Raw genomic sequence first — 26,023 nt, 5'->3', positions numbered from 1 at the left:
TAAAGTTACTTGGCGCAGTCGCAGTGCGAACATTGCGCATGCGTACTAAGCGGATTTTCACTGCGATGCGATGAAAAATACCGAGCGAACAACTCGGAATGAGGGCCTCTGTTTCTTGTAAAGTTGCCAGAACACCTATCCGGATTTAAGGAATTTTTTCTTTATAACAGGACTTAACATCTGTAAATTTGTTTTAACGCCAAAGGATTTTAGACCATAACTAATGGAAAAGGTGTTTTCAGATCACTTGACACATTTGTAACATTTTTTTATTTTATTTTTCATGCAGCTGGAATCAATGATGGAAAAGGGGAGCATAATGCATTGTTCTATTCTTTGTGATTTTTGTCCTCAGAGAGCCCATTTCTCACAGTTTCATAATACCTGGAAATTTTACCTTTGATAAGGCCAATGATAATGGCACAGCAGTTGCCCAAAACCTTGTCACAATTAGTAGCAGTGGGTCACGTCTGCAATTGGAACCACATCAGACACAAGGAAACATCTGGCTACAACTATTAGTTTTTGTTCCTCTGCTTTTGAATCTGTTTAGAAACAACAATAAGATTCCATTCCCATACCGGGAGTCGAACCCAGGCCACCTGGGTGAAAACCAGGAATCCTTAACGCTAGACCATATGGGAAGCTGAAACAAATCTCCTTCAAAGTTTCATACAAGGAAAACATTTTTACTGATATAGGAAATTTGTTAATCCAAAATGCCTCACCTTTTCTAATCCAAAAATAAGCCTACAGTTGCCTTGTTAGCGCAGTTGGTAGCGCGTCAGTCTCATCATCTGAAGGTCGTGAGTTCAAGCCTCACACAGGGCATTTTTATTGATGTCTATTTTGGGAGCATGGCATTGCAATATGAGAGATGCAGTCCTGTTTCTAACAAACTAGACTGATAGCATCAAAATGCTACCTTTCAGAAAGAGTTGTGTCATCTGTTTATAATTGCAGATAAGCTTTAATAATTCACCTGACCTATAAAAGATTTCAGACCAGCAATAAAAGAAAAGATGTCAAATAACTCATCCAAGATGTACCCATTTAGGGGGAAAAAAAGCATAAAGCATGTTTCATTCTATTTGTCATGACTGTTGTCCTCAGAACAGTGCATTGTAACTTGAGAGTTAAAACTTTGTTTCTTGTAAAGTTGCCAGAACACCTATCCGGATTGAAGGAATTTTCTCTTTATAACAGGAGTTAACATCTGTAAATTTGTTTTAACGCCAAAGGATTTTAGACCATACCTAATGGAAAAGGTGTTTTCAGATCACTTGACACATTTGTAACATTTTTTTTATTTTATTTTTCATGCAGCTGGAATCAATGATGGAAAAGGGGAGCATAATGCATTGTTCTATTCTTTGTGATTTTTGTCCTCAGAGAGCCCATTTCTCACAGTTTCATAATACCTAGAAATTTTACCTGTGATAAGGACAATGATAATGGCACAGCAGTTGCCCAAAACCTCATCTCAATTAGTAGCAGTGGATCATGTCTGCAATTGGAACCACATCAGACACAAGGAAACATCTGGCTACAACTATTAGTTTTTGTTTCTCTGCTTTTGAATCTGTTTAGAAACAATAAGATTCCATTCCCATACCGGGAGTCGAACCCGGGCCGCCTGGGTGAAATCCAGGAATCCTTACCGCTAGACCATATGGGAAGCTGAAATAAATCTCCTTCAAAGTTTCATACAAGGAAAACATTTTTACTGATATCGGAAATTTGTTAAACCAAAATGCCTCACCTTTTCTAATCCAAATCTAAGGCTACAGTTGCCTTGTTAGCGCAGTTGGTAGCGCGTCAGTCTCATAATCTGAAGGTCAAGCCTCACACAGGGCATTTTTATTGATGTCTGTTTTGGGAGCATGGCATTACAATATGAGAGATGCAGTCCTGTTTCTAACAAACTAGACTGATTGCATCAAAATGTTACCTTTCAGAAAGAGTTGTGTCATCTGTTTATAATTGCAGATAAGCTTTAATAATTCACCTGACCTATAAAAGATTTCAGACCAGCAATAAAAGAAAAGATGTCAAATAACTCATCCAAGATCTACCCCATTTAGGGGAAAACAAGCATAAAGCATTTTTCATTCTATTTGTCATGACTGTAGTCCTCAGAACAGTGCATTGGAACTTGAGAGTTAAAACTCTGTTTCTTGTAAAGTTGCCAGAACACCTATCCGGATTGAAGGAATTTTCTCTTTATAACAGGATTTAACATCTGTAAATTTGTTTTAACGCCAAAGGATTTTAGACCATAACTAATGGAAAAGGTGTTTTCAGATCACTTGACACATTTGTAACATTTTTTTATTTTATTTTTCATGCAGCTGAATTCAATGATGGAAAAGGGGAGCATAATGCATTGTTCTATTCTTTGTGATTTTTGTCCTCAGAGAGCCCATTTCTCACAGTTTCATAATACCTGGAAATTTTACCTTTGATAAGGCCAATGATAATGGCACAGCAGTTGCCCAAAACCTTGTCACAATTAGTAGCAGTGGATCACGTCTGCAATTGGAACCACATCAGACACAAGGAAACATCTGGCTACAACTATTAGTTTTTGTTCCTCTGCTTTTGAATCTGTTTAGAAACAACAATAAGATTCCATTCACATACCGGGAGTCGAACACAGGCCACCAGGGTGAAAACCAGGAATCCTTACTGCTAGACCATATGGGAAGCTGAAATAAATCTCCTTCAAAGTTTCATACAAGGAAAACATTTTTACTGATATAGGAAATTTGTTAATCCAAAATGCCTCACCTTTTCTAATCCAAAAATAAGCCTACAGTTGCCTTGTTAGCGCAGTTGGTAGCGCGTCAGTCTCATAATCTGAAGGTCGTGAGTTCAAGCCTCACACAGGGCATTTTTATTGATGTCTATTTTGGGAGCATGGCATTGCAATATGAGAGATGCAGTCCTGTTTCTAACAAACTAGACTGATAGCATCAAAATGTTACCTTTCAGAAAGAGTTGTGTCATCTGTTTATAATTGCAGATAAGCTTTAATAATTCACCTGACCTATAAAAGATTTCAGACCAGCAATAAAAGAAAAGATGTCAAATAACTCATCCAAGATGTACCCATTTAGGGGAAAAAAAGCATAAAGCATTTTTCATTCTATTTGTCATGACTGTTGTCCTCAGAACAGTGCATTGTAACTTGAGAGTTAAAACTCAGTTTCTTGTAAAGTTGCCAGAACACCTCTCCGGATTGAAGGAATTTTCTCTTTATAACAGGAGTTAACATCTGTAAATTTGTTTTAACGCCAAAGGATTTTAGACCATAACTAATCGAAAAGGTGTTTTCAGATCACTTGACACATTTGTAACATTTTTTTATTTTATTTTTCATACAGCTGGAATCAATGATGGAAAAGGGGAGCATAATGCATTGTTCTATTCTTTGTGATTTTTGTCCTCAGAGAGCCCATTTCTCACAGTTTCATAATACCTGGAAATTTTACCTGTGATAAGGCCAATGATAATGGCACAGAGTTGCCCAAAACCTTGTCACAATTAGTAGCAGTGGATCACGTCTGCAATTGGAACCACATCAGACACAAGGAAACATCTGGCTACAACTATTAGTTTGAATTCCTCTGCTTTTGAATCTGTTTAGAAACAACAATAAGATTCCATTCCCATACCGGGAGTCGAACCTAGGCCGCCTGGGTGAAAACCAGGAATCCTTACCGCTAGACAATATGGGAAGCTGAAGTAAATCTCCTTCAAAGTTTCATACAAGGAAAACATTTTTACTGATATAGGAAATTTGTTAATCCAAAATATCTCACCTTTTCTAATCCAAAAATAAGCCTACAGTTTCCTTGTTAGCGCAGTTAGTAGCGCGTCAGTCTCATAATCTGAAGGTCGTGAGTTCAAGCCTCACACAGGGCATTTTTATTGATGTCTATTTTGGGAGCATGGCATTGCAATATGAGAGATGCAGTCCTGTTTCTAACAAACTAGACTGATAGCATAAAAAATGTTACCTTTCAGAAAGAGTTGTGTCATCTGTTTATAATTGCAGATAAGCTTTAATAATTCACCTGACCTATAAAAGATTTCAGACCAGCAATAAAAGAAAAGATGTCAATTAACTCATCCAAGATGTACCCATTTAGGGGAAAAAAAGCATAAAGCATTTTTCATTCTATTTGTCATGACTGTTGTCCTCAGAACAGTGCATTGTAACTTGAGAGTTAAAACTCTGTTTCTTGTAAAGTTGCCAGAACACCTATCCGGATTGAAGGAATTTTCTCTTTATAACAGGAATTAACATCTGTAAATTTGTTTTAACGCCAAAGGATTTTAGACCATAACTAATGGAAAAGGTGTTTTCAGATCACTTGACACATTTGTAACATTTTTTTATTTTATTTTTCATGCAGCTGGAATCAATGATGGAAAAGGGGAGCATAATGCATTGTTCTATTCTTTGTGATTTTTGTCCTCAGAGAGCCCATTTCTCACAGTTTCATAATACCTGGAAATTTTACCTGTGATAAGGCCAATGATAATGGCACAGAGTTGCCCAAAACCTTGTCACAATTAGTAGCAGTGGATCACGTCTGCAATTGGAACCACATCAGACACAAGGAAACATCTGGCTACAACTATTAGTTTTTGTTCCTCTGCTTTTGAATCTGTTTAGAAACAACAATAAGATTCTATTCCCATACCGGGAGTCGAACCTAGGCCGCCTGGGTGAAAACCAGGAATCCTTACCGCTAGACCATATGGGAAGCTGAAGTAAATCTCCTTCAAAGTTTCATACAAGGAAAACATTTTTACTGATATAGGAAATTTGTTAATCCAAAATGCCTCACCTTTTTTAATCCAAAAATAAGACTACAGTTGCCTTGTTAGTGCAGTTGGTAGCGTGTCAGTCTCATAATCTGAATGTCGTGAGTTCAAGCCTCACACAGGGCATTTTTATTGATGTCTATTTTGGGAGCATGGCATTGCAATATGAGAGATGCAGTCCTGTTTCTAACAAACTAGACTGATAGCATCAAAATGTTACCTTTCAGAAAGAGTTGGGTCATCTGTTTATAATTGCAGATAAGCTTTAATAATTCACCTGACCTATAAAAGATTTCAGACCAGCAATAAAAGAAAAGATGTCAAATAACTCATCCAAGATGTACCCATTTAGGGGAAAAAAAGCATAAAGCATGTTTCATTCTATTTGTCATGACTGCTGTCCTCAGAACAGTGCATTGTAACTTGAGAGTTAAAACTCTGTTTCTTGTAAAGTTGCCAGAACACCTATCCGGATTGAAGGAATTTTCTCTTTATAACAGGACTTAACATCTGTAAATTTGTTTTAACGCCAAAGGATTTTAGACCATAACTAATGGAAAAGGTGTTTTCAGATCACTTGACACATTTGTAACATTTTTTTATTTTATTTTTCATGCAGCTGGAATCAATGATGGAAAAGGGGAGCATAATGCATTGTTCTATTCTTTGTGATTTTTGTCCTCAGAGAGCCCATTTCTCACAGTTTCATAATACCTAGAAATTTTACCTGTGATAAGGACAATGATAATGGCACAGCAGTTGCCCAAAACCTCATCACAATTAGTAGCAGTGGATCACGTCTGCAATTGGAACCACATCAGACACAAGGAAACATCTGGCTACAACTATTAGTTTTTGTTCCTCTGCTTTTGAATCTGTTTAGAAACAACAATAAGATTCCATTCCCATACCGGGAGTCGAACCCGGGCCAAAACCAGGAATCCTTACCTCTAGACCATATGGGAAGCTGAAATAAATCTCCTTCAAAGTTTCATACAAGGAAAACATTTTTACTGATATCGGAAATTTGTTAAACCAAAATGCCTCACCTTTTCTAATCCAAATCTAAGGCTACAGTTGCCTTGTTAGCGCAGTTGGTAGCGCGTCAGTCTCACAATCTGAAGGTCGTGAGTTCAAGCCTCACACAGGGTATTTTTATTGATGTCTGTTTTGGGAGCATGGCATTACAATATGAGAGATGCAGTCCTGTTTCTAACAAACTAGACTGATTGCATCAAAATGTTACCTTTCAGAAAGAGTTGTGTCATCTGTTTATAATTGCAGATAAGCTTTAATAATTCACCTGACCTATAAAAGATTTCAGACCAGCAATAAAAGGAAAGATGTCAAATAACTCATCCAAGATCTACCCCATTTAGGGGAAAACAAGCATAAAGCATTTTTCATTCTATTTGTCATGACTGTAGTCCTCAGAACAGTGTATTGGAACTTGAGAGTTAAAACTCTGTTTCTTGTAAAGTTGCCAGAACACCTATCCGGATTGAAGGAATTTTCTCTTTATAACAGGAGTTAACATCTGTAAATTTGTTTTAACGCCAAAGGATTTTAGACCATAACTAATGGAAAAGCTGTTTTCAGATCACTTGACACATTTGTAACATTTTTTTATTTTATTTTTCATGCAGCTGGAATCAATGATGGAAAAGGGGAGCATAATGCATTGTTCTATTCTTTGTGATTTTTGTCCTCAGAGAGCCCATTTCTCACAGTTTCATAATACCTGGAAATTTTACCTGTGATAAGGCCAATGATAATGGCACAGAGTTGCCCAAAACCTTGTCACAATTAGTAGCAGTGGATCACGTCTGCAATTGGAACCACATCAGACACAAGGAAACATCTGGCTACAACTATTAGTTTTTGTTCCTCTGCTTTTGAATCTGTTTAGAAACAACAATAAGATTCTATTCCCATACCGGGAGTCGAACCCGGGCCGCCTGGATGAAAACCAGGAATCCTTACCGCTAGACCATATGGGAAGCTGAAATAAATCTCCTTCAAAGTTTCATACAAGGAAAACATTTTTACTGATATCGGAAATTTGTTAAACCAAAATGCCTCACATTTTCTAATCCAAATCTAAGGCTACAGTTGCCTTGTTAGCGCAGTTGGTAGCGCGTCAGTCTCATAATCTGAAGGTCGTGAGTTCAAGCCTCACACAGGGCATTTTTATTGATGTCTGTTTTGGGAGCATGGCATTACAATATGAGAGATGCAGTCCTGTTTCTAACAAACTAGACTGATTGCATCAAAATGTTACCTTTCAGAAAGAGTTGTGTCATCTGTTTATAATTGCAGATAAGCTTTAATAATTCACCTGACCTATAAAAGATTTCAGACCAGCAATAAAAGAAAAGATGTCAAATAACTCATCCAAGATCTACCCCATTTAGGGGAAAACAAGCATAAAGCATTTTTCATTCTATTTGTCATGACTGTAGTCCTCAGAACAGTGTATTGGAACTTGAGAGTTAAAACTCTGTTTCTTGTAAAGTTGCCAGAACACCTATCCGGATTGAAGGAATTTTCTCTTTATAACAGGAGTTAACATCTGTAAATTTGTTTTAACGCCAAAGGATTTTAGACCATAACTAATGGAAAAGCTGTTTTCAGATCACTTGACACATTTGTAACATTTTTTTATTTTATTTTTCATGCAGCTGGAATCAATGATGGAAAAGGGGAGCATAATGCATTGTTCTATTCTTTGTGATTTTTGTCCTCAGAGAGCCCATTTCTCACAGTTTCATAATACCTAGAAATTTTACCTGTGATAAGGACAATGATAATGGCACAGCAGTTGCCCAAAACCTCATCTCAATTAGTAGCAGTGGATCATGTCTGCAATTGGAACCACATCAGACACAAGGAAACATCTGGCTACAACTATTAGTTTTTGTTTCTCTGCTTTTGAATCTGTTTAGAAACAATAAGATTCCATTCCCATACCGGGAGTCGAACCCAGGCCGCCTGGGTGAAATCCAGGAATCCTTACCGCTAGACCATATGGGAAGCTGAAATAAATCTCCTTCAAAGTTTCATACAAGGAAAACATTTTTACTGATATCGGAAATTTGTTAAACCAAAATGCCTCACCTTTTCTAATCCAAATCTAAGGCTACAGTTGCCTTGTTAGCGCAGTTGGTAGCGCGTCAGTCTCATAATCTGAAGGTCAAGCCTCACACAGGGCATTTTTATTGATGTCTGTTTTGGGAGCATGGCATTACAATATGAGAGATGCAGTCCTGTTTCTAACAAACTAGACTGATTGCATCAAAATGTTACCTTTCAGAAAGAGTTGTGTCATCTGTTTATAATTGCAGATAAGCTTTAATAATTCACCTGACCTATAAAAGATTTCAGACCAGCAATAAAAGAAAAGATGTCAAATAACTCATCCAAGATCTACCCCATTTAGGGGAAAACAAGCATAAAGCATTTTTCATTCTATTTGTCATGACTGTAGTCCTCAGAACAGTGCATTGGAACTTGAGAGTTAAAACTCTGTTTCTTGTAAAGTTGCCAGAACACCTATCCGGATTGAAGGAATTTTCTCTTTATAACAGGACTTAACATCTGTAAATTTGTTTTAACGCCAAAGGATTTTAGACCATAACTAATGGAAAAGGTGTTTTCAGATCACTTGACACATTTGTAACATTTTTTTATTTTATTTTTCATGCAGCTGAATTCAATGATGGAAAAGGGGAGCATAATGCATTGTTCTATTCTTTGTGATTTTTGTCCTCAGAGAGCCCATTTCTCACAGTTTCATAATACCTGGAAATTTTACCTTTGATAAGGCCAATGATAATGGCACAGCAGTTGCCCAAAACCTTGTCACAATTAGTAGCAGTGGATCACGTCTGCAATTGGAACCACATCAGACACAAGGAAACATCTGGCTACAACTATTAGTTTTTGTTCCTCTGCTTTTGAATCTGTTTAGAAACAACAATAAGATTCCATTCACATACCGGGAGTCGAACACAGGCCACCAGGGTGAAAACCAGGAATCCTTACTGCTAGACCATATGGGAAGCTGAAATAAATCTCCTTCAAAGTTTCATACAAGGAAAACATTTTTACTGATATAGGAAATTTGTTAATCCAAAATGCCTCACCTTTTCTAATCCAAAAATAAGCCTACAGTTGCCTTGTTAGCGCAGTTGGTAGCGCGTCAGTCTCATAATCTGAAGGTCGTGAGTTCAAGCCTCACACAGGGCATTTTTATTGATGTCTATTTTGGGAGCATGGCATTGCAATATGAGAGATGCAGTCCTGTTTCTAACAAACTAGACTGATAGCATCAAAATGTTACCTTTCAGAAAGAGTTGTGTCATCTGTTTATAATTGCAGATAAGCTTTAATAATTCACCTGACCTATAAAAGATTTCAGACCAGCAATAAAAGAAAAGATGTCAAATAACTCATCCAAGATGTACCCATTTAGGGGAAAAAAAGCATAAAGCATTTTTCATTCTATTTGTCATGACTGTTGTCCTCAGAACAGTGCATTGTAACTTGAGAGTTAAAACTCAGTTTCTTGTAAAGTTGCCAGAACACCTCTCCGGATTGAAGGAATTTTCTCTTTATAACAGGAGTTAACATCTGTAAATTTGTTTTAACGCCAAAGGATTTTAGACCATAACTAATCGAAAAGGTGTTTTCAGATCACTTGACACATTTGTAACATTTTTTTATTTTATTTTTCATACAGCTGGAATCAATGATGGAAAAGGGGAGCATAATGCATTGTTCTATTCTTTGTGATTTTTGTCCTCAGAGAGCCCATTTCTCACAGTTTCATAATACCTGGAAATTTTACCTGTGATAAGGCCAATGATAATGGCACAGAGTTGCCCAAAACCTTGTCACAATTAGTAGCAGTGGATCACGTCTGCAATTGGAACCACATCAGACACAAGGAAACATCTGGCTACAACTATTAGTTTGAATTCCTCTGCTTTTGAATCTGTTTAGAAACAACAATAAGATTCCATTCCCATACCGGGAGTCGAACCTAGGCCGCCTGGGTGAAAACCAGGAATCCTTACCGCTAGACAATATGGGAAGCTGAAGTAAATCTCCTTCAAAGTTTCATACAAGGAAAACATTTTTACTGATATAGGAAATTTGTTAATCCAAAATATCTCACCTTTTCTAATCCAAAAATAAGCCTACAGTTTCCTTGTTAGCGCAGTTAGTAGCGCGTCAGTCTCATAATCTGAAGGTCGTGAGTTCAAGCCTCACACAGGGCATTTTTATTGATGTCTATTTTGGGAGCATGGCATTGCAATATGAGAGATGCAGTCCTGTTTCTAACAAACTAGACTGATAGCATAAAAAATGTTACCTTTCAGAAAGAGTTGTGTCATCTGTTTATAATTGCAGATAAGCTTTAATAATTCACCTGACCTATAAAAGATTTCAGACCAGCAATAAAAGAAAAGATGTCAATTAACTCATCCAAGATGTACCCATTTAGGGGAAAAAAAGCATAAAGCATTTTTCATTCTATTTGTCATGACTGTTGTCCTCAGAACAGTGCATTGTAACTTGAGAGTTAAAACTCTGTTTCTTGTAAAGTTGCCAGAACACCTATCCGGATTGAAGGAATTTTCTCTTTATAACAGGAATTAACATCTGTAAATTTGTTTTAACGCCAAAGGATTTTAGACCATAACTAATGGAAAAGGTGTTTTCAGATCACTTGACACATTTGTAACATTTTTTTATTTTATTTTTCATGCAGCTGGAATCAATGATGGAAAAGGGGAGCATAATGCATTGTTCTATTCTTTGTGATTTTTGTCCTCAGAGAGCCCATTTCTCACAGTTTCATAATACCTGGAAATTTTACCTGTGATAAGGCCAATGATAATGGCACAGAGTTGCCCAAAACCTTGTCACAATTAGTAGCAGTGGATCACGTCTGCAATTGGAACCACATCAGACACAAGGAAACATCTGGCTACAACTATTAGTTTTTGTTCCTCTGCTTTTGAATCTGTTTAGAAACAACAATAAGATTCTATTCCCATACCGGGAGTCGAACCTAGGCCGCCTGGGTGAAAACCAGGAATCCTTACCGCTAGACCATATGGGAAGCTGAAGTAAATCTCCTTCAAAGTTTCATACAAGGAAAACATTTTTACTGATATAGGAAATTTGTTAATCCAAAATGCCTCACCTTTTTTAATCCAAAAATAAGACTACAGTTGCCTTGTTAGTGCAGTTGGTAGCGTGTCAGTCTCATAATCTGAATGTCGTGAGTTCAAGCCTCACACAGGGCATTTTTATTGATGTCTATTTTGGGAGCATGGCATTGCAATATGAGAGATGCAGTCCTGTTTCTAACAAACTAGACTGATAGCATCAAAATGTTACCTTTCAGAAAGAGTTGGGTCATCTGTTTATAATTGCAGATAAGCTTTAATAATTCACCTGACCTATAAAAGATTTCAGACCAGCAATAAAAGAAAAGATGTCAAATAACTCATCCAAGATGTACCCATTTAGGGGAAAAAAAGCATAAAGCATGTTTCATTCTATTTGTCATGACTGCTGTCCTCAGAACAGTGCATTGTAACTTGAGAGTTAAAACTCTGTTTCTTGTAAAGTTGCCAGAACACCTATCCGGATTGAAGGAATTTTCTCTTTATAACAGGACTTAACATCTGTAAATTTGTTTTAACGCCAAAGGATTTTAGACCATAACTAATGGAAAAGGTGTTTTCAGATCACTTGACACATTTGTAACATTTTTTTATTTTATTTTTCATGCAGCTGGAATCAATGATGGAAAAGGGGAGCATAATGCATTGTTCTATTCTTTGTGATTTTTGTCCTCAGAGAGCCCATTTCTCACAGTTTCATAATACCTAGAAATTTTACCTGTGATAAGGACAATGATAATGGCACAGCAGTTGCCCAAAACCTCATCACAATTAGTAGCAGTGGATCACGTCTGCAATTGGAACCACATCAGACACAAGGAAACATCTGGCTACAACTATTAGTTTTTGTTCCTCTGCTTTTGAATCTGTTTAGAAACAACAATAAGATTCCATTCCCATACCGGGAGTCGAACCCGGGCCAAAACCAGGAATCCTTACCTCTAGACCATATGGGAAGCTGAAATAAATCTCCTTCAAAGTTTCATACAAGGAAAACATTTTTACTGATATCGGAAATTTGTTAAACCAAAATGCCTCACCTTTTCTAATCCAAATCTAAGGCTACAGTTGCCTTGTTAGCGCAGTTGGTAGCGCGTCAGTCTCACAATCTGAAGGTCGTGAGTTCAAGCCTCACACAGGGTATTTTTATTGATGTCTGTTTTGGGAGCATGGCATTACAATATGAGAGATGCAGTCCTGTTTCTAACAAACTAGACTGATTGCATCAAAATGTTACCTTTCAGAAAGAGTTGTGTCATCTGTTTATAATTGCAGATAAGCTTTAATAATTCACCTGACCTATAAAAGATTTCAGACCAGCAATAAAAGGAAAGATGTCAAATAACTCATCCAAGATCTACCCCATTTAGGGGAAAACAAGCATAAAGCATTTTTCATTCTATTTGTCATGACTGTAGTCCTCAGAACAGTGTATTGGAACTTGAGAGTTAAAACTCTGTTTCTTGTAAAGTTGCCAGAACACCTATCCGGATTGAAGGAATTTTCTCTTTATAACAGGAGTAAACATCTGTAAATTTGTTTTAACGCCAAAGGATTTTAGACCATAACTAATGGAAAAGCTGTTTTCAGATCACTTGACACATTTGTAACATTTTTTTATTTTATTTTTCATGCAGCTGGAATCAATGATGGAAAAGGGGAGCATAATGCATTGTTCTATTCTTTGTGATTTTTGTCCTCAGAGAGCCCATTTCTCACAGTTTCATAATACCTGGAAATTTTACCTGTGATAAGGCCAATGATAATGGCACAGAGTTGCCCAAAACCTTGTCACAATTAGTAGCAGTGGATCACGTCTGCAATTGGAACCACATCAGACACAAGGAAACATCTGGCTACAACTATTAGTTTTTGTTCCTCTGCTTTTGAATCTGTTTAGAAACAACAATAAGATTCTATTCCCATACCGGGAGTCGAACCCGGGCCGCCTGGATGAAAACCAGGAATCCTTACCGCTAGACCATATGGGAAGCTGAAATAAATCTCCTTCAAAGTTTCATACAAGGAAAACATTTTTACTGATATCGGAAATTTGTTAAACCAAAATGCCTCACATTTTCTAATCCAAATCTAAGGCTACAGTTGCCTTGTTAGCGCAGTTGGTAGCGCGTCAGTCTCATAACCTGAAGGTCGTGAGTTCAAGCCTCACACAGGGCATTTTTATCGATGTCTATTTTGGGAGCATGGCATTGCAATATGAGAGATGCAGTCCTGTTTCTAACAAACTAGACTGATAGCATCAAAATGTTACCTTTCAGAAAGAGTTGTGTCATCTGTTTATAATTGCAGATAAGCTTTAATAATTCACCTGACCTATAAAAGATTTCAGACCAGCAATAAAAGAAAAGATGTCAAATAACTCATCCAAGATGTACCCATTTAGGGGGAAAAAAGCATAAAGCATTTTTCATTCTATTTGTCATGACTGTTGTCCTCAGAACAGTGCATTGTAACTTGAGAGTTAAAACTCTGTTTCTTGTAAAGTTGCCAGAACACCTATCCGGATTGAAGGAATTTTCTCTTTATAACAGGAGTTAACATCTGTAAATTTGTTTTAACGCCAAAGGATTTTAGACCATAACTAATGGAAAAGGTGTTTTCAGATCACTTGACACATTTGTAACATTTTTTTATTTTATTTTTCATACAGCTGGAATCAATGATGGAAAAGGGGAGCATAATGCATTGTTCTATTCTTTGTGATTTTTGTCCTCAGAGAGCCCATTTCTCACAGTTTCATAATACCTGGAAATTTTACCTGTGATAAGGCCAATGATAATGGCACAGCAGTTGCCCAAAACCTTGTCACAATTAGTAGCAGTGGATCACGTCTGCAATTGGAACCACATCAGACACAAGGAAACATCTGGCTACAACTATTCGTTTTTGTTCCTCTGCTTTTGAATCTGTTTAGAAACAACAATAAGATTTCATTCCCATACCGGGAGTCGAACCCGGGCCGCCTGGGTGAAAACCAGGAATCCTTACCGCTAGACCATATGGGAAGCTGAAGTAAATCTCCTTCAAAGTTTCATACAAGGAAAACAGTTTTACTGATATAGGAAATTTGTTAATCCAAAATGCCTCACCTTTTCTAATCTAAATATAAGCCTACAGTTGCCTTGTTAGCGCAGTTGGTAGCGCGTCAGTCTCATAATCTGAAGGTCGTGAGTTCAAGCCTCACACAGGGCATTTTTATTGATGTCTATTTTGGGAGCATGGCATTGCAATATGAGAGATGCAGTCCTGTTTCTAACAAACTAGACTGATAGCATCAAAATGCTACCTTTCAGAAAGAGTTGTGTCATCTGTTTATAATTGCAGATAAGCTTTAATAATTCACCTGACCTATAAAAGATTTCAGACCAGCAATAAAAGAAAAGATGTCAAATAACTCATCCAAGATGTACCCATTTAGGTAAAAAAAAGCATAAAGCATGTTTCATTCTATTTGTCATGACTGTTGTCCTCAGAACAGTGCATTGTAACTTGAGAGTTAAAACTTTGTTTCTTGTAAAGTTGCCAGAACACCTATCCGGATTGAAGGAATTTTCTCTTTATAACAGGAGTTAACATCTGTAAATTTGTTTTAACGCCAAAGGATTTTAGACCATAACTAATGGAAAAGGTGTTTTCAGATCACTTGACACATTTGTAACATTTTTTTATTTTATTTTTCATGCAGCTGGAATCAATGATGGAAAAGGGGAGCATAATGCATTGTTCTATTCTTTGTGATTTTTGTCCTCAGATAGCCCATTTCTCACAGTTTCATAATACCTAGAAATTTTACCTGTGATAAGGCCAATGATAATGGCACAGCGGTTGCCCAAAACCTCATCACAATTAGTAGCAGTGGATCACGTCTGCAATTGGAACCACATCAGACACAAGGAAACATCTGGCTACAACAATTAGTTTTTGTTCCTCTGCTTTTGAATCTGTTTAGAAACAACAATAAGATTCCATTCCCATACCGGGAGTCGAACCCAGGCCGCCTGGGTGAAAACCAGGAATCCTTACCGCTAGACCATATGGGAAGCTGAAATAAATCTCCTTCAAAGTTTCATACAAGGAAAACATTTTTACTGATATAGGAAATTTGTTAATCCAAAATGCCTCACCTTTTCTAATCCAAAAATAAGCCTACAGTTGCCTTGTTAGCGCAGTTGGTAGCGCGTCAGTCTCATAACCTGAAGGTCGTGAGTTCAAGCCTCACACAGAGCATTTTTATTGATGTCTATTTTGGGAGCATGGCATTGCAATATGAGAGATGCAGTCCTGTTTCTAACAAACTAGACTGATAGCATCAAAATGTTACCTTTCAGAAAGAGTTGTGTCATCTGTTTATAATTGCAGATAAGCTTTAATAATTCACCTGACCTATAAAAGATTTCAGACCAGCAATAAAAGAAAAGATGTCAAATAACTCATCCAAGATGTACCCATTTAGGGGAAAAAAAGCATAAAGCATTTTTCATTCTATTTGTCATGACTGTTGTCCTCAGAACAGTGCATTGTAACTTGAGAGTTAAAACTCTGTTTCTTGTAAAGTTGCCAGAACACCTATCCGGATTGAAGGAATTTTCTCTTTATAACAGGAGTTAACATCTGTAAATTTGTTTTAACGCCAAAGGATTTTAGACCATAACTAATGGAAAAGGTGTTTTCAGATCACTTGACACATTTGTAACATTTTTTTATTTTATTTTTCATACAGCTGGAATCAATGATGGAAAAGGGGAGCATAATGCATTGTTCTATTCTTTGTGATTTTTGTCCTCAGAGAGCCCATTTCTCACAGTTTCATAATACCTGGAAATTTTACCTGTGATAAGGCCAATGATAATGGCACAGCAGTTGCCCAAAACCTTGTCACAATTAGTAGCAGTGGATCACGTCTGCAATTGGAACCACATCAGACACAAGGAAACATCTGGCTACAACTATTCGTTTTTGTTCCTCTGCTTTTGAATCTGTTTAGAAACAACAATAAGATTTCATTCCCATACCGGGAGTCGAACCCGGGACGCCTGGGTGAAAACCAGGAATCCTTACCGCTAGACCATATGGGAAGCTGAAGTAAATCTCCTTCAAAGTTTCATACAAGGAAAACAGTTTTACTGATATAGGAAATTTGTTAATCCAAAATGCCTCACCTTTTCTAATCTAAATATAAGCCTACAGTTGCCTTGTTAGCGCAGTTGGTAGCGCGTCAGTCTCATAATCTGAAGGTCGTGAGCTCAAGCCTCACACAGGGCATTTTTATTGATGTCTATTTTGGGAGCATGGCATTGCAATATGAGAGATGCAGTCCTGTTTCTAACAAACTAGACTGATAGCATCAAAATGCTACCTTTCAGAAAGAGTTGTGTCATCTGTTTATAATTGCAGATAAGCTTTAATAATTCACCTGACCTATAAAAGATTTCAGACCAGCAATAAAAGAAAAGATGTCAAATAACTCATCCAAGATGTACCCATTTAGGGGAAAAAAAGCATAAAGCATGTTTCATTCTATTTGTCATGACTGTTGTCCTCAGAACAGTGCATTGTAACTTGAGAGTTAAAACTTTGTTTCTTGTAAAGTTGCCAGAACACCTATCCGGATTGAAGGAATTTTCTCTTTATAACAGGAGTTAACATCTGTAAATTTGTTTTAACGCCAAAGGATTTTAGACCATAACTAATGGAAAAGGTGTTTTCAGATCACTTGACACATTTGTAACATTTTTTTATTTTATTTTTCATGCAGCTGGAATCAATGATGGAAAAGGGGAGCATAATGCATTGTTCTATTCTTTGTGATTTTTGTCCTCAGATAGCCCATTTCTCACAGTTTCATAATACCTAGAAATTTTACCTGTGATAAGGCCAATGATAATGGCACAGCGGTTGCCCAAAACCTCATCACAATTAGTAGCAGTGGATCACGTCTGCAATTGGAACCACATCAGACACAAGGAAACATCTGGCTACAACAATTAGTTTTTGTTCCTCTGCTTTTGAATCTGTTTAGAAACAACAATAAGATTCCATTCCCATACCGGAAGTCGAACCCAGGCCGCCTGGGTGAAAACCAGGAATCCTTACCGCTAGACCATATGGGAAGCTGAAGTAAATCTCCTTCAAAGTTTCATACAAGGAAAACATTTTTACTGATATAGGAAATTTGTTAATCCAAAATGCCTCACCTTTTCTAATCCAAAAATAAGCCTACAGTTGCCTTGTTAGCGCAGTTGGTAGCGCGTCAGTCTCATAATCTGAAAGTCGTGAGTTCAAGCCTCACACAGGGCATTTTTATTGATGTCTATTTTGGGAGCATGGCATTGCAATATGAGAGATGCAGTCCTGTTTCTAACAAACTAGACTGATTGCATTAAAATGTTACCTTTCAGAAAGAGTTGTGTCATCTGTTTATAATTGCAGATAAGCTTTAATAATTCACCTGACCTATAAAAGATTTCAGACCAGCAATAAAAGAAAAGATGTCAAATAACTCATCCAAGATGTACCCATTTAGGGGGAAAAAAGCATAAAGCATTTTTCATTCTATTTGTCATGACTGTTGTCCTCAGAACAGTGCATTGTAACTTGAGAGTTAAAACTCTGTTTCTTGTAAAGTTGCCAGAACACCTATCCGGATTGAAGGAATTTTCTCTTTATAACAGGACTTAACATCTGTAAATTTGTTTTAATGCCAAAGGATTTTAGACCATAACTAATGGAAAAGGTGTTTTCAGATCACTTGACACATTTGTAACATTTTTTTATTTTATTTTTCATGCAGCTGGAATCAATGATGGAAAAGGGGAGCATAATGCATTGTTCTATTCTTTGTGATTTTTGTCCTCAGAGAGCCCATTTCTCACAGTTTCATAATACCTGGAAATTTTACCTTTGATAAGGCCAATGATAATGGCACAGCAGTTGCCCAAAACCTTGTCACAATTAGTAGCAGTGGATCACGTCTGCAATTGGAACCACATCAGACACAAGGAAACATCTGGCTACAACTTTTAGTTTTTGTTCCTCTGCTTTTGAATCTTTTTAGAAACAACAATAAGATTCCATTCCCATACCGGGAGTCGAACCCGGGCCACCTGGGTGAAAACCAGGAATCCTTACCGCTAGACCATATGGGAAGCTGAAATAAAACTCCTTCAAAGTTTCATACAAGGAAAACATTTTTACTGATATAGGAAATTTGTTAATCCAAAATGCCTCACCTTTTCTAATCCAAAATTAAGCATACAGTTGCCTTGTTAGCGCAGTTCGTAGCGCGTCAGTCTCATAATCTGAAGGTCGTGAGTTCAAGCCTCACACAAGGCATTTTTATTGATGTCTATTTTGGGAGCATGGCATTGCAATATGAGAGATGCAGTCCTGTTTCTAACAAACTAGACTGATAGCTTCAAAATGTTACCTTTCAGAAAGAGTTGTGTCATCTGTTTATAATTGCAGATAAGCTTTAATAATTCACCTGACCTATAAAAGATTTCAGACCAGCAATAAAAGAAAAGATGTCAAATAACTCATCCAAGATGTACCCATTTAGTGAAAAAAAAAGCATAAAGCATTTTTCATTCTATTTGTCATGACTGTTGTCCTCAGAACAGTGCATTGTAACTTGAGAGTTAAAACTCTGTTTCTTGTAAAGTTGCCAGAACACCTATCCGGATTGAAGGAATTTTCTCTTTATAACAGGACTTAACATCTGTAAATTTGTTTTAATGCCAAAGGATTTTAGACCATAACTAATGGAAAAGGTGTTTTCAGATCACTTGACACATTTGTAACATTTTTTTATTTTATTTTTCATGCAGCTGGAATCAATGATGGAAAAGGGGAGCATAATGCATTGTTCTATTCTTTGTGATTTTTGTCCTCAGAGAGCCCATTTCTCACAGTTTCATAATACCTGGAAATTTTACCTGTGATAAGGCCAATGATAATGGCACAGCAGTTGCCCAAAACCTTGTCACAATTAGTAGCAGTGGATCACGTCTGCAATTGGAACCACATCAGACACATGGAAACATCTGGCTACAACTATTAGTTTTTGTTCCTCTGCTTTTGAATCTGTTTAGAAACAACAATAAGATTCAATTCCCATACCGGGAGTCGAACCCGGGCCGCCTGGGTGAAAACCAGGAATCCTTACCGCTAGACCATATGGGAAGCTGAAATAAAACTCCTTCAAAGTTTCATACAAGGAAAACATTTTTACTGATATAGGAAATTTGTTAATCCAAAATGCCTCACCTTTTCTAATCCAAAATTAAGCCTACAGTTGCCTTGTTAGCGCAGTTGGTAGCGCGTCAGTCTCATAATCTGAAGGTCGTGAGTTCAAGCCTCACACAGGGCATTTTTATTGATGTCTATTTTGGGAGCATGGCATTGCAATATGAGAGATGCAGTCCTGTTTCTAACAAACTAGACTGATAGCTTCAAAATGTTACCTTTCAGAAAGAGTTGTGTCATCTGTTTATAATTGCAGATAAGCTTTAATAATTCACCTGACCTATAAAAGATTTCAGACCAGCAATAAAAGAAAAGATGTCAAATAACTCATCCAAGATGTACCCATTTAGGGGAAAAAAAGCATAAAGCATTTTTCATTCTATTTGTCATGACTGTTGTCCTCAGAACAGTGCATTGTAACTTGAGAGTTAAAACTCTGTTTCTTGTAAAGTTGCCAGAACACCTATCCGGATTGAAGGAATTTTCTCTTTATAACAGGAGTTAACATCTGTAAATTTGTTTTAACGCCAAAGGATTTTAGACCATAACTAATGGAAAAGGTGTTTTCAGATCACTTGACACATTTGTAACATTTTTTTATTTTATTTTTCATGCAGCTGGAATCAATGATGGAAAAGGGGAGCATAATGCATTGTTCTATTCTTTGTGATTTTTGTCCTCAGAGAGCCCATTTCTCACAGTTTCATAATACCTGGAAATTTTACCTGTAATAAGGCCAATGATTTTGGCACAGCAGTTGCCCAAAACCTCATCACAATTAGTAGCAGTGGATCACGTCTGCAATTGGAACCACATCAGACACAAGGAAACATCTGGCTACAACTATTAGTTTTTGTTCCTCTGCTTTTGAATCTGTTTAGAAACAACAATAAGATTCCATTCCCATACCGGGAGTCGAACCCTGGCCGCCTGGGTGAAAACCAGGAATCCTTACCGCTAGACCATATGGAAAGCTGAAAAAAATCTCCTTCAAAGTTTCATACAAGGAAAACATTTTTACTGATATCGGAAATTTGTTAAACCAAAATGCCTCACCTTTTCTAATCCAAATCTAAGGCTACAATTGCCTTGTTAGCGCAGTTGGTAGTACGTCAGTCTCATAATCTGAAGGTCGTGAGTTCAAGCCTCACACAGGGCATTTTTATTGATGTCTATTTTGGGAGCATGGCATTGCAATATGAGAGATGCAGTCCTGTTTCTAACAAACTAGACTGATTGCATCAAAATGTTACCTTTCAGAAAGAGTTGTGTCATCTGTTTATAATTGCAGATAAGCTTTAATAATTCACCTGACCTATAAAAGATTTCAGACCAGCAATAAAAGAAAAGATGTCAAATAACTCATCCAAGATGTACCCCATTTAGGGGAAAACAAGCATAAAGCATTTTTTTATTCTATTTGTCATGACTGTAGTCCTCAGAACAGTGTATTGGAACTTGAGAGTTAAAACTCTGTTTCTTGTAAAGTTGCCAGAACACCTATCCGGATTGAAGGAATTTTCTCTTTATAACAGGATTTAACATCTGTAAATTTGTTTTAACGCCAAAGGATTTTAGACCATAACTAATGGAAAAGGTGTTTTCAGATCACTTGACACATTTGTAAAATTTTTTTATTTTATTTTTCATGCAGCTGGAATCAATGATGGAAAAGGGGAGCATAATGCATTGTTCTATTCTTTGTGATTTTTGTCCTCAGAGAGCCCATTTCTCACAGTTTCATAATACCTAGAAATTTTACCTGTGATAAGGCCAATGATAATGGCACAGCAGTTGCCCAAAACCTTGTCACAATTAGTAGCAGTGGATCTCGTCTGCAATTGGAACCACATCAGACACAAGGAAACATCTGGCTACAACTATTAGTTTTTGTTCCTCTGCTTTTGAATCTGTTTAGAAACAACAATAAAATTCCATTCCCATACCGGGAGTCGAAGCCGGGCCGCCTGGGTGAAAACCAGGAATCCTTACCGCTAGACCATATGGGAAGCTGAAGTAAATCTCCTTCAAAGTTTCATACAAGGAAAACATTTTTACTGATATAGGAAATTTGTTAATCCAAAATGCCTCACCTTTTCTAATCCAAAAATAAGCCTACAGTTGCCTTGTTAGCGCAGTTGGTAGCACGTCAGTCTCATAATCTGAAGGTCGTGAGTTCAAGCCTCACACAGGGCTTTTTTATTGATGTCTATTTTGGGAGCATGGCATTGCAATATGAGAGATGCAGTCCTGTTTCTAACAAACTAGACTGATTGCATCAAAATGTTACCTTTCAGAAAGAGTTGTGTCATCTGTTTATAATTGCAGATAAGCTTTAATAATTCACCTGACCTATAAAAGATTTCAGACCAGCAATAAAAGAAAAGATGTCAAATAACTCATCCAAGATGTACCCCATTTAGGGGAAAACAAGCATAAAGCATTTTTCATTCTATTTGTCATGACTGTAGTCCTCAGAACTAGAGATGAGCGGGTTCGGTTTCTTTGAATCCGAACCCGCACGAACTTCACTTTTTTTTTCACGGGTCCGAGCGACTCGGATCTTCCCGCCTTGCTCGGTTAACCCGAGCGCGCCCGAACGTCATCATGACGCTGTCGGATTCTCGCGAGACTCGGATTCTATATAAGGAGCCGCGCGTCGCCGCCATTTTCACACGTGCATTGAGATTGATAGGGAGAGGACGTGGCTGGCGTCCTCTCCATTTAGATTAGATTTAGAAGAGAGAGAGAGAGAGAGATTGCTGTGATACTGTAGATTAGAAGAGAGTGCAGACAGAGTTTAGTGACTGACGACCACAGTGACCAGTGACCACCAGATACAGTGCAGTTGTTTGTTTTATTTAATATATCCGTTCTCTGCCTGAAAAAAACGATACACAGTCACACAGTGACTCAGTCTGTGTGCACTGCTCAGCCCAGTGTGCTGCACATCAATGTATTGTATATAAAGCTTATAATTGTGGGGGAGACTGGGGAGCACTGCAGGTTGTTATAGCAGGAGCCAGGAGTACATGATAAATAATATTATATTAAAATTAAACAGTGCACACTTTTGCTGCAGGAGTGCCACTGCCAGTGTGACTAGTGGTGACCAGTGCCTGACCACCAGTATATTAGTAGTATTGTATACTATCTCTTTATCAACCAGTCTATATTAGCAGCAGACACAGTACAGTGCGGTAGTTCACGGCTGTGGCTACCTCTGTGTCGGCACTCGGCAGGCAGTCCGTCCATCCATAATTGTATTATAATATATACCACCTAACCGTGGTTTTTTTTCCATTCTTTATACCGTCGTCATACTAGTTGTTGTTACGAGTATACTACTATCTCTTTATCAACCAGTGTACAGTGCGGTAGTTCACGGCTGTGGCTACCTCTGTGTCGGCACTCGGCAGGCAGTCCGTCCAACCATAATTGTATTATATACCACCTAACCGTGTTTTTTTTTTCATTCTTTATACCGTCGTCATACTAGTTGTTACGAGTATACTACTATCTCTTTATCAACCAGTGTACAGTGCGGTAGTTCACGGCTGTGGCTACCTCTGTGTCGGCACTCGGCAGGCAGTCCGTCCATCCATAATTGTATTATAATATATACCACCTAACCGTGGTTTTTTTTTCATTCTTTATACCGTCGTCATACTAGTTGTTACGAGTATACTACTATCTCTTTATCAACCAGTGTACAGTGCGGTAGTTCACGGCTGTGGCTACCTCTGTGTCGGCACTCGGCAGGCAGTCCGTCCAACCATAATTGTATTATAATATATACCACCTAACCGTGGTTTTTTTTTCATTCTTTATACCGTCGTCATACTAGTTGTTACGAGTATACTACTATCTCTTTATCAACCAGTGTACAGTGCGGTAGTTCACGGCTGTGGCTACCTCTGTGTCGGCACTCGGCAGGCAGTCCGTCCAACCATAATTGTATTATATACCACCTAACCGTGGTTTTTTTTTCATTCTTTATACCGTCGTCATACTAGTTGTTACGAGTATACTACTATCTCTTTATCAACCAGTGTACAGTGCGGTAGTTCACGGCTGTGGCTACCTCTGTGTCGGCACTCGGCAGGCAGTCCGTCCAACCATAATTGTATTATAATATATACCACCTAACCGTGGTTTTTTTTTCATTCTTTATACCGTCGTCATACTAGTTGTTACGAGTATACTACTATCTCTTTATCAACCAGTGTACAGTGCGGTAGTTCACGGCTGTGGCTACCTCTGTGTCGGCACTCGGCAGGCAGTCCGTCCATCCATAATTGTATTATAATATATACCACCTAACCGTGTTTTTTTTTTCATTCTTTATACCGTCGTCATACTAGTTGTTACGAGTATACTACTATCTCTTTATCAACCAGTGTACAGTGCGGTAGTTCACGGCTGTGGCTACCTCTGTGTCGGCACTCGGCAGGCAGTCCGTCCAACCATAATTGTATTATAATATATACCACCTAACCGTGTTTTTTTTTTCATTCTTTATACCGTCGTCATACTAGTTGTTACGAGTATACTACTATCTCTTTATCAACCAGTGTACAGTGCGGTAGTTCACGGCTGTGGCTACCTCTGTGTCGGCACTCGGCAGGCAGTCCGTCCATCCATAATTGTATTATATACCACCTAACCGTGGTTTTTTTATACCACCTAACCGTGGCAGTCCGTCCAAAATTGTATACTAGTATCCAATCCATCCATCTCCATTGTTTACCTGAGGTGCCTTTTAGTTCTGCCTATAAAATATGGAGAACAAAAAAGTTGAGGTTCCAAAATTAGGGAAAGATCAAGATCCACTTCCACCTCGTGCTGAAGCTGCTGCCACTAGTCATGGCCGAGACGATGAAATGCCAGCAACGTCGTCTGCCAAGGCCGATGCCCAATGTCATAGTACAGAGCATGTCAAATCCAAAACACCAAATATCAGAAAAAAAAGGACTCCAAAACCTAAAATAAAATTGTCGGAGGAGAAGCGTAAACTTGCCAATATGCCATTTACCACACGGAGTGGCAAGGAACGGCTGAGGCCCTGGCCTATGTTCATGGCTAGTGGTTCAGCTTCACATGAGGATGGAAGCACTCAGCCTCTCGCTAGAAAACTGAAAAGACTCAAGCTGGCAAAAGCACCGCAAAGAACTGTGCGTTCTTTGAAATCCCAAATCCACAAGGAGAGTCCAATTGTGTCGTTTGCGATGCCTGACCTTCCCAACACTGGACGTGAAGAGCATGCGCCTTCCACTATTTGCATGCCCCCTGCAAGTGCTGGAAGGAGCACCCGCAGTCCAGTTCCTGATAGTCAGATTGAAGATGTCAGTGTTGAAGTACACCAGGATGAGGAGGATATGGGTGTTGCTGGCGCTGGGGAGGAAATTGACCAGGAGGATTCTGATGGTGAGGTGGTTTGTTTAAGTCAGGCACCCGGGGAGACACCTGTTGTCCGTGGGAGGAATATGGCCGTTGACATGCCAGGTGAAAATACCAAAAAAATCAGCTCTTCGGTGTGGAGGTATTTCACCAGAAATGCGGACAACAGGTGTCAAGCCGTGTGTTCCCTTTGTCAAGCTGTAATAAGTAGGGGTAAGGACGTTAACCACCTCGGAACATCCTCCCTTATACGTCACCTGCAGCGCATTCATAATAAGTCAGTGACAAGTTCAAAAACTTTGGGTGACAGCGGAAGCAGTCCACTGACCAGTAAATCCCTTCCTCTTGTAACCAAGCTCACGCAAACCACCCCACCAACTCCCTCAGTGTCAATTTCCTCCTTCCCCAGGAATGCCAATAGTCCTGCAGGCCATGTCACTGGCAAGTCTGACGAGTCCTCTCCTGCCTGGGATTCCTCCGATGCATCCTTGCGTGTAACGCCTACTGCTGCTGGCGCTGCTGTTGTTGCCGCTGGGAGTCGATGGTCATCCCAGAGGGGAAGTCGTAAGCCCACTTGTACTACTTCCAGTAAGCAATTGACTGTTCAACAGTCCTTTGCGAGGAAGATGAAATATCACAGCAGTCATCCTACTGCAAAGCGGATAACTGAGTCCTTGACAACTATGTTGGTGTTAGACGTGCGTCCGGTATCCGCCGTTAGTTCACAGGGAACTAGACAATTTATTGAGGCAGTGTGCCCCCGTTACCAAATACCATCTAGGTTCCACTTCTCTAGGCAGGCGATACCGAGAATGTACACGGACGTCAGAAAAAGACTCACCAGTGTCCTAAAAAATGCAGTTGTACCCAATGTCCACTTAACCACGGACATGTGGACAAGTGGAGCAGGGCAGGGTCAGGACTATATGACTGTGACAGCCCACTGGGTAGATGTATGGACTCCCGCCGCAAGAACAGCAGCGGCGGCACCAGTAGCAGCATCTCGCAAACGCCAACTCTTTCCTAGGCAGGCTACGCTTTGTATCACCGCTTTCCAGAATACGCACACAGCTGAAAACCTCTTACGGCAACTGAGGAAGATCATCGCGGAATGGCTTACCCCAATTGGACTCTCCTGTGGATTTGTGGCATCGGACAACGCCAGCAATATTGTGTGTGCATTAAATATGGGCAAATTCCAGCACGTCCCATGTTTTGCACATACCTTGAATTTGGTGGTGCAGAATTTTTTAAAAAACGACAGGGGCGTGCAAGAGATGCTGTCGGTGGCCAGAAAAATTGCGGGACACTTTCGGCGTACA

General features: G+C 38.6%; 34 non-coding genes across 34 annotated transcripts; 19 read left to right on the top strand and 15 right to left on the bottom strand.

The window, feature by feature from the left end:
* Window positions 1–572: 572 nt before the first annotated feature.
* Window positions 573–644, bottom strand: TRNAE-UUC (transfer RNA glutamic acid (anticodon UUC)). The gene has a single exon. It is a non-coding gene; the product is annotated as a tRNA-Glu (tRNA).
* A 114-nt stretch (window positions 645–758) lies between these two features.
* Window positions 759–831, top strand: TRNAM-CAU (transfer RNA methionine (anticodon CAU)). The gene has a single exon. It is a non-coding gene; the product is annotated as a tRNA-Met (tRNA).
* A 775-nt stretch (window positions 832–1,606) lies between these two features.
* On the bottom strand, window positions 1,607–1,678 carry TRNAE-UUC (transfer RNA glutamic acid (anticodon UUC)). The gene has a single exon. It is a non-coding gene; the product is annotated as a tRNA-Glu (tRNA).
* A 1,142-nt stretch (window positions 1,679–2,820) lies between these two features.
* TRNAM-CAU (transfer RNA methionine (anticodon CAU)) lies at window positions 2,821–2,893 on the top strand. The gene has a single exon. It is a non-coding gene; the product is annotated as a tRNA-Met (tRNA).
* Window positions 2,894–3,854: 961 nt separating this feature from the next.
* Window positions 3,855–3,927, top strand: TRNAM-CAU (transfer RNA methionine (anticodon CAU)). The gene has a single exon. It is a non-coding gene; the product is annotated as a tRNA-Met (tRNA).
* A 776-nt stretch (window positions 3,928–4,703) lies between these two features.
* TRNAE-UUC (transfer RNA glutamic acid (anticodon UUC)) lies at window positions 4,704–4,775 on the bottom strand. The gene has a single exon. It is a non-coding gene; the product is annotated as a tRNA-Glu (tRNA).
* Window positions 4,776–4,889: 114 nt separating this feature from the next.
* On the top strand, window positions 4,890–4,962 carry TRNAM-CAU (transfer RNA methionine (anticodon CAU)). The gene has a single exon. It is a non-coding gene; the product is annotated as a tRNA-Met (tRNA).
* A 953-nt stretch (window positions 4,963–5,915) lies between these two features.
* Window positions 5,916–5,988, top strand: TRNAV-CAC (transfer RNA valine (anticodon CAC)). The gene has a single exon. It is a non-coding gene; the product is annotated as a tRNA-Val (tRNA).
* A 776-nt stretch (window positions 5,989–6,764) lies between these two features.
* TRNAE-UUC (transfer RNA glutamic acid (anticodon UUC)) lies at window positions 6,765–6,836 on the bottom strand. The gene has a single exon. It is a non-coding gene; the product is annotated as a tRNA-Glu (tRNA).
* Window positions 6,837–6,950: 114 nt separating this feature from the next.
* TRNAM-CAU (transfer RNA methionine (anticodon CAU)) lies at window positions 6,951–7,023 on the top strand. Its single transcript has one exon. It is a non-coding gene; the product is annotated as a tRNA-Met (tRNA).
* Window positions 7,024–7,797: 774 nt separating this feature from the next.
* On the bottom strand, window positions 7,798–7,869 carry TRNAE-UUC (transfer RNA glutamic acid (anticodon UUC)). The gene has a single exon. It is a non-coding gene; the product is annotated as a tRNA-Glu (tRNA).
* Window positions 7,870–9,011: 1,142 nt separating this feature from the next.
* On the top strand, window positions 9,012–9,084 carry TRNAM-CAU (transfer RNA methionine (anticodon CAU)). Its single transcript has one exon. It is a non-coding gene; the product is annotated as a tRNA-Met (tRNA).
* A 961-nt stretch (window positions 9,085–10,045) lies between these two features.
* TRNAM-CAU (transfer RNA methionine (anticodon CAU)) lies at window positions 10,046–10,118 on the top strand. Its single transcript has one exon. It is a non-coding gene; the product is annotated as a tRNA-Met (tRNA).
* A 776-nt stretch (window positions 10,119–10,894) lies between these two features.
* Window positions 10,895–10,966, bottom strand: TRNAE-UUC (transfer RNA glutamic acid (anticodon UUC)). The gene has a single exon. It is a non-coding gene; the product is annotated as a tRNA-Glu (tRNA).
* Window positions 10,967–11,080: 114 nt separating this feature from the next.
* TRNAM-CAU (transfer RNA methionine (anticodon CAU)) lies at window positions 11,081–11,153 on the top strand. Its single transcript has one exon. It is a non-coding gene; the product is annotated as a tRNA-Met (tRNA).
* Window positions 11,154–12,106: 953 nt separating this feature from the next.
* On the top strand, window positions 12,107–12,179 carry TRNAV-CAC (transfer RNA valine (anticodon CAC)). The gene has a single exon. It is a non-coding gene; the product is annotated as a tRNA-Val (tRNA).
* Window positions 12,180–12,955: 776 nt separating this feature from the next.
* Window positions 12,956–13,027, bottom strand: TRNAE-UUC (transfer RNA glutamic acid (anticodon UUC)). Its single transcript has one exon. It is a non-coding gene; the product is annotated as a tRNA-Glu (tRNA).
* Window positions 13,028–13,141: 114 nt separating this feature from the next.
* Window positions 13,142–13,214, top strand: TRNAM-CAU (transfer RNA methionine (anticodon CAU)). The gene has a single exon. It is a non-coding gene; the product is annotated as a tRNA-Met (tRNA).
* A 776-nt stretch (window positions 13,215–13,990) lies between these two features.
* On the bottom strand, window positions 13,991–14,062 carry TRNAE-UUC (transfer RNA glutamic acid (anticodon UUC)). Its single transcript has one exon. It is a non-coding gene; the product is annotated as a tRNA-Glu (tRNA).
* A 114-nt stretch (window positions 14,063–14,176) lies between these two features.
* TRNAM-CAU (transfer RNA methionine (anticodon CAU)) lies at window positions 14,177–14,249 on the top strand. The gene has a single exon. It is a non-coding gene; the product is annotated as a tRNA-Met (tRNA).
* A 776-nt stretch (window positions 14,250–15,025) lies between these two features.
* TRNAE-UUC (transfer RNA glutamic acid (anticodon UUC)) lies at window positions 15,026–15,097 on the bottom strand. The gene has a single exon. It is a non-coding gene; the product is annotated as a tRNA-Glu (tRNA).
* A 114-nt stretch (window positions 15,098–15,211) lies between these two features.
* Window positions 15,212–15,284, top strand: TRNAM-CAU (transfer RNA methionine (anticodon CAU)). The gene has a single exon. It is a non-coding gene; the product is annotated as a tRNA-Met (tRNA).
* Window positions 15,285–16,060: 776 nt separating this feature from the next.
* On the bottom strand, window positions 16,061–16,132 carry TRNAE-UUC (transfer RNA glutamic acid (anticodon UUC)). Its single transcript has one exon. It is a non-coding gene; the product is annotated as a tRNA-Glu (tRNA).
* Window positions 16,133–16,246: 114 nt separating this feature from the next.
* TRNAM-CAU (transfer RNA methionine (anticodon CAU)) lies at window positions 16,247–16,319 on the top strand. The gene has a single exon. It is a non-coding gene; the product is annotated as a tRNA-Met (tRNA).
* Window positions 16,320–17,095: 776 nt separating this feature from the next.
* On the bottom strand, window positions 17,096–17,167 carry TRNAE-UUC (transfer RNA glutamic acid (anticodon UUC)). The gene has a single exon. It is a non-coding gene; the product is annotated as a tRNA-Glu (tRNA).
* Window positions 17,168–17,281: 114 nt separating this feature from the next.
* Window positions 17,282–17,354, top strand: TRNAM-CAU (transfer RNA methionine (anticodon CAU)). Its single transcript has one exon. It is a non-coding gene; the product is annotated as a tRNA-Met (tRNA).
* Window positions 17,355–18,130: 776 nt separating this feature from the next.
* TRNAE-UUC (transfer RNA glutamic acid (anticodon UUC)) lies at window positions 18,131–18,202 on the bottom strand. Its single transcript has one exon. It is a non-coding gene; the product is annotated as a tRNA-Glu (tRNA).
* A 114-nt stretch (window positions 18,203–18,316) lies between these two features.
* On the top strand, window positions 18,317–18,389 carry TRNAM-CAU (transfer RNA methionine (anticodon CAU)). The gene has a single exon. It is a non-coding gene; the product is annotated as a tRNA-Met (tRNA).
* A 777-nt stretch (window positions 18,390–19,166) lies between these two features.
* On the bottom strand, window positions 19,167–19,238 carry TRNAE-UUC (transfer RNA glutamic acid (anticodon UUC)). Its single transcript has one exon. It is a non-coding gene; the product is annotated as a tRNA-Glu (tRNA).
* A 114-nt stretch (window positions 19,239–19,352) lies between these two features.
* Window positions 19,353–19,425, top strand: TRNAM-CAU (transfer RNA methionine (anticodon CAU)). Its single transcript has one exon. It is a non-coding gene; the product is annotated as a tRNA-Met (tRNA).
* A 776-nt stretch (window positions 19,426–20,201) lies between these two features.
* On the bottom strand, window positions 20,202–20,273 carry TRNAE-UUC (transfer RNA glutamic acid (anticodon UUC)). The gene has a single exon. It is a non-coding gene; the product is annotated as a tRNA-Glu (tRNA).
* Window positions 20,274–20,387: 114 nt separating this feature from the next.
* TRNAM-CAU (transfer RNA methionine (anticodon CAU)) lies at window positions 20,388–20,460 on the top strand. The gene has a single exon. It is a non-coding gene; the product is annotated as a tRNA-Met (tRNA).
* Window positions 20,461–21,238: 778 nt separating this feature from the next.
* Window positions 21,239–21,310, bottom strand: TRNAE-UUC (transfer RNA glutamic acid (anticodon UUC)). Its single transcript has one exon. It is a non-coding gene; the product is annotated as a tRNA-Glu (tRNA).
* A 114-nt stretch (window positions 21,311–21,424) lies between these two features.
* TRNAM-CAU (transfer RNA methionine (anticodon CAU)) lies at window positions 21,425–21,497 on the top strand. The gene has a single exon. It is a non-coding gene; the product is annotated as a tRNA-Met (tRNA).
* The last annotated feature ends 4,526 nt before the right edge of the window (window positions 21,498–26,023 follow it).

The sequence above is a fragment of the Pseudophryne corroboree genome, chromosome 6, assembly GCF_028390025.1.
Source record: "Pseudophryne corroboree isolate aPseCor3 chromosome 6, aPseCor3.hap2, whole genome shotgun sequence".
Taxonomy (NCBI): Eukaryota; Metazoa; Chordata; class Amphibia; order Anura; family Myobatrachidae; genus Pseudophryne; species Pseudophryne corroboree.
The sequence above is the reverse complement of the archived record's forward strand: the minus strand, read 5'-3'. Positions and strand labels throughout refer to the sequence as shown.